This window comes from Macrosteles quadrilineatus, unplaced genomic scaffold (genome assembly GCF_028750875.1).
Source record: "Macrosteles quadrilineatus isolate MER2022 unplaced genomic scaffold, UCM_ALF_1.0 Scaffold_8__2_contigs__length_117827958, whole genome shotgun sequence".
NCBI lineage: Eukaryota > Metazoa > Arthropoda > Insecta > Hemiptera > Cicadellidae > Macrosteles > Macrosteles quadrilineatus.
The window spans coordinates 109,002,142-109,008,141 of NW_026542601.1; the positions used below are offsets into that span (position 1 = coordinate 109,002,142).

Sequence of the window (6,000 nt, forward strand, 5' to 3'; positions counted from 1 at the left end):
TCAGATCTATTTTAGCCTCCCTGACGCCTATGTATATTTTAACTTAATTATTGCTTAAACAGTTTAAACTAAAAAAGAGAGTGATTTAGACTGCGTCAAAAAGCACTCAAGCGTTTCCAGAGCAATTAATGCAGCGCAATTTAAAAATTCCCTCTTATAATCATATTCAGATTGTTTAAACAATATTTTTTAACCATTGATGTGGTAATATTTTTGTATATTTGCTATAAACTTGCGATATTGAAGGCAATTCTACATTACTAAGGTTATGTATGAAATAATTATTGTTAATAATAAATAACGTGTCCCTACCAAAAATAGTAGCATATAGTACATTTTAACAATTCACCCAGCATCATTTTCACTAAGTGTTTACGATTCGTTATCTACAGAGACCACTCAGCCCTATCTCCAGATGGGGGTTTGATGGATCGATTGTAGGTCTACACAGCTGAAACTTGACACCGAGATGAGCGCGCCGATCAGCTGGGTAACTAGGGCGGGGAAATCAGCTGATGGCATTGTGCGGTTGGTAAAACCGGTTGTGCTTATTGCTTACCTGTGTGAGCGAGACGGACAATGTTAGAAGAGTCACACAACACCGCACTGCACTAGTCTCTCGCACCGACTGAACCAAAACCAGAACCACGCCGCTGCCTCCCACATTTCCCGCGTCGAGACGAATTTCCCCCAAGTGGGGGAATTTCGAGCGGAAACAGATAATATCGTTGCATTAGTATTTTCGTATAACACGTGTTGACTCTAGTTTATTCTAAATTATATCTTTTCAAAACAATAAATTGTGGTGTTTTTCTTTATTAAAAGCTAATAATAAAGGTTATAACTATTATTTCTTATACAATCCGTGTCCGCTTTATGGTATTGTTACGTAAATTAAACAACGTGTATTGTAATTTATACCTAATTAGAATTTAATTTGTCATGATCATTTACTTAATACACACTTAATGACCTACTCCATACATTACACAGGATTTTTTGACACATTCCCGTCAAAGCTCTGTACAAAATATTTTTGGTTCGTTACAATAAAGACTTAACCATTAAAAGTCGTGTCAGGAATTCTTGTTAATTTTTTTTGTGTTCAACTTAGGACCTCATAGCACTTTACCAACATATACGATCAACAAGGATATGAGGTCGACTTGTACCCACACTAATTTACAACATAATAAATGCATAATGTTTTCGCCAACGGTGATAATTACCTTTACTGTTTATACACAAAAGTCACTTTAAAAAACTTTTAAATTTCACAACAGAATCACAAATGATAACACTACAAAGGTTTTTTAATTGGTCGTTGTGAGAAAAATTCCCTCCTTCACTGTACAGAGAATATCCATCCTACCACGCCTAAATTTCCCCGCAAGGGGAAATTCTCCCTGCAGCAGGCGGATGGCCCGGAGCGGTCGTGTCTTGCGCACTAGCCAACTATCAGGTCAATGGAGACGACGCTGCGACGTGTGCGTGCGTGTGCGTGTGTGTGTGTGTGTCACACTGTTACGCGTGTCACAACAATGGTGCAGGTGTTTAAACTGGATCATCGAGGCAAGGTTAGAGTACATGGCTACAGACTATTTCTCTCTCTACATCTGTTGGTGAGAGATGAGGTGAATAACAACGAGATAGAGGAGTGTTGTAGGATGAAAAAGATACTTTGAATGTTAGTGGTGTAAAATGCGTAAGTGATTTTTCACAAGGAAAAACGTCTAGAGATAGTTAAATTGGAAATATACACGTGATTTAACATATATAAGTTTAGACCAGGGCTGGGACCACAACTACAGCAACTACAAAACTATACAAGATGTAAATGACTTATAAAATCACTAATTAGTAAACTTTCTCTCAACTAGTGTTGACAGAGTGGACGAGATTTCATATTTGCACAGTAAAAAATATTTAGTTGGTTTCTGTCCAAGATTGGTGTATATGTTTGTACCGCGCGGATACTAACTACTGAAAATCATGTACACAAATATATATATATCATGGAGACCAGTCATTATATTTGAATATTCACAATCAACAATTTGCATTAGGCTGAGGCTCGGGGCGTCACAGTATTTAATTGGCAGCATCAAATTTATTGATTGGCTTTTATAACGATAAACAATCACAATGTCAACTTTTGGTCAGTATATTTGTTTATATTTCGAGAAAAGAGTGTGAAATTTTAACTCGGCTAAGTATGTAAACCTTTACGATAATGTAGCAACATTATTTTTTAATTTTGTTATTTTCATATTGCATCGGTAGTTATCTGCAGCTTTGAAGAACCGTAGTATTTTCTTCAATTTTGCACCTTCGATATGGAGTATGTCTAAAACAAAAACCACTTTTTACAAACGATTAACTTTTGATAAACCAATTAAAACCTAGAAAACATTAAAATATATTGTTAAGTATACGTAAGATACCAGAGTATCATCATGGATATCAGCATTTAAGAAATTAACATAGTTTTGTTTGCATTTCGGTTTATATTTTATCTTTGATTTTTTGAGACCTGGCTAATCAGATAGAATATATTGTTATAGCTGCACTTAGATGTTCACGACACTTATTTGAGAGGAATTGTAATTGTGTAGTTTACAGCATTGTTGAAATTAAAAATTCACAAGGCCTCCTTTTGAAACAGAAAGAGAAATCAGTTTTTAGTCCACTTATTTTCTTTATGGTATGAAATGCAATTTGAAAAGAAATCAGTAGTGTAAACTTGACTGGAAGCAACATATTTCCATAAATGGATTTCTTTGAACAGGCGTGCTTTGCATCGTAATAGGTTAAAGAGCGTTACATGTGAAGCTGGTCTCTCTAAATATAACATTTGGTCACGCAACTCGTAAAAAGTCTGATTTATGGTTGATTTGAAAAAGCGGTCACTGCTAGATTTACTTGATAATTTTAGATATACGATTTATGATATAAAGTTAAAATTTACGTTTCCATACAATTATTATTGTAGAGACCTCTGAAAGTAATTGAAAGCTTGGAAGGCGAATCCCTTAAAGAAAACATTTGTTCAATTTCTTCACTAAATTTAAAATTTTAAAATTACACCTGAATCTTAAACATTGAATGAGTAAATCGGACGAAAAAGGAATGTCACAGAGAAAAGTAAGATTTTAACTTTATATTTATTTAGGATCGAAAGAAGTATTAAACTGAGAAAGATGTCCACACAAATATATTTTAAGTAACCAAGTACAGTAAATAACCAGTTTACAACTTAAATACATATTCGTGGAAATGCTGCATATGACTTGAGATAAACGAAAGCACAAATCAAAAGACCTCAGTTCAGTCTAACTGTCGATAAAGAAGTATCTAGTAATTTTTCACCCAACTTTCCTAGTTCAATCATAACTTTATCATTTGTAATTTAACTTTTGGATTGTGATTTCCTGTGTCTAACTTCTGATCTAATCTGAATTCTGTCAAGGAAGATTGCCATTTCAAATGCTCATATTTTAACATAATATTGTAAAGTTTTTCACCAAATATATTGAAATTTTGAGCTTGTTTGAGCTTAAAATAGTTAAGGGGTTTGCGGCCCTTAATCTTGCACTTGCACGTTCACATAGTCAACGGACGTGCATGGAACGTATCCAGCAAAGCAAGGGGTGACTGGTAAAGTACAAAGGTGAAGTTTAGTTTACTGTTAAAAGTATTTCTAGGTACCAGGATCTAAACAGATGATATAGCTGTCTTGGCCGCGAAGTCTGTGGTGCTACCAACTGAGCCACCGACTCACCTTAAATGTGCAAATTATAAATAATAGAATATATAAATAATAGAAAAATGACAATAGTTACTAATCAAACAATGGCAAAAAACTGCGTAACTTATAACTGCATTTATAAATTAATACAAAATGTATGTCTGTGAGTAACATTAATAAGCATTTTTATCTCTAGATTTCATCGACAATAAACCAAGAGCAATCTCAGGAAGTATCCTCCACCGTGAACTTTCAAAATTACTATAATAAGCTTAGGAGAGTCTCATAGTTTACTATCTTATTGGAAACATACGAACAATATACTGTTTGTTGCTTAATCTCCCTTTGTTCGAACTTGCTTCTAGTGTTGTTTACTTTGTCACATAGGTAACTTTTTCCAATCAGACACAGCAGTTAAAAGCGATATAGTGAGTTAATATTATTATGTTAATAATATTATATACTATTACAGTAAAATTATAAAACAGTCATGTGTTCGAATACTGCCTAGGTCAGGTTATTAAAGTCTGTAAAGGTTAAAACTACTAACTCTATTTACACTGTTTTAAATGGATATTTTTATACAATGTAAAAACATTACAATAATCGGATTAAATAAAGAAAACTCATTTTTGTAATTGAATCAATTTTACGTTCTAAGAGTTTACGATAAAATAATTAAATAAAAGAAATTTGAAAATATACAATAAAATAATTGAAAGGAACAAATTGAAAACTAGTTTTTCTACAGTTACAAAATCTAGTAAGCCTGTCATACAAAAGATCTGTGATCTGCCATCTTACTACGAAACATTATAATTACACATTTTCTCAAAATAATTATTTCAATACTGCAACATCATTATGAACCTTAACACTTCAGCAAACACGACTGCTTAGCTACACGTCTTTAGGAAATCTGAGCGCTCTTTGTTAAGTACATTATGGCGTCATTAATTTCAGAAACAAGTTTCAGCAAGATAAATTAGAATGTCTGATGAATGAGCTTACATGTTTGCACGCGAGATAAATTAGAGTAATTAAGCTGCACCTTGAAGTCGAGGTATTAATAGAGGTGGAAAATAAATGCTTCAGTCTTTAGCTTTGTTAGATTGTAGGATTAAATGACTTTGTTAGTTATATTATAAACTACTCAAGAAGTTGTAGAGTTAAATTTTCCAAAAAGTCGAAAAACAGAAATAAATCTAAAAACTAACGCAAATAACAACTAAGGACTAAACTATAGAACAAATTAAATTTATCTTGAAATGACGAGACAGAAGGTTAATACAAATGGAGGGTTTAGGTACTAAAAGAGAGGCTATTAATGTCTTGCGCTCGCCATTAGTCCTGCAGCTTGTCAGCGGTGAAGGTCCATGGGAAGTAGTCACAAGAGGAATAAGTATCATTTTATACCACTCCACGGGAAAAAAAATTGAAAATAGCCTGGAAGGATATAAGAGTAGAGGTAATTAAGAAGGGGAGAGTACATAGTATGGAGATAAATGCTCAGAAAACGGGAAAATTGCCGTTTAGGAAAGAACATTGCATCAGACTCTACAACGTGAACGCAGCTTTTTAACCTCTTCGGCTTCCGATGCCACCAACTTCACCAACAGAGGAAAAACCCAGACTAACAACAATATGGAATTTTTTAACAATTTTGCCAACGACACAAATTAAGATTTATTAATGCCTAACTATTTGAATATCAAAATATACCGGCTAAGACATTTTTTTTGTCCTAAGGACGCTAGGCACGAGCCTGGGATTGTTTTTCACATTACTTCAGGCTAGACCTAGGGGTTGCGGCATTATCACTTAGATAAAATCCATTGGTGACTTGGCGGGGATCGAACCCGGGACCTCAGGGACTGAAGCCCCGCGCTCTAACCACTACGCCAGCTCGCTCCCCCACCGGCTAAGACATTGGAAAATATTGAATTACAACTAAACAGGAGTGTTTAGAGAAACTTGATATGATAATGTTATAGAGGTATCAAAAAATATTGTAGAATCAAAATAAAGAAAGCGTAATGTAACATAAAATATTTATTATATTTCTGTTTTTATATGGTAATTCAGAAATATATTAGTAAATCCTATTCAGCCGCCGTACACCAATAGTGTCTCTACTGGTGATGCTGTATCAAGTAATATGAATCGTAGGACATAATAAATTGTATGCTCTCATCTACTCCTGCAGTAATAATCTAATTTACCTTGAAAATAAATAGTGCTTGTAAAACTAT

The 6,000-nt window shown here is 33.9% G+C and overlaps 1 protein-coding gene across 4 annotated transcripts in view; it reads right to left on the reverse strand.

The window, feature by feature from the left end:
* The window catches only part of LOC129001122 (sex peptide receptor-like), a 141,334-nt gene extending 140,712 nt beyond the window's left edge, over positions 1-622 (reverse strand). For all 4 annotated transcript variants that reach the window (XM_054428314.1, XM_054428315.1, XM_054428312.1 and 1 more), the window contains exon 1: positions 560-622. The gene's annotated coding sequence lies outside the window, so the exon portion shown is untranslated. The remainder of the gene's footprint in view (positions 1-559) is intronic.
* Between the last annotated feature and the right edge of the window lie 5,378 nt (positions 623-6,000).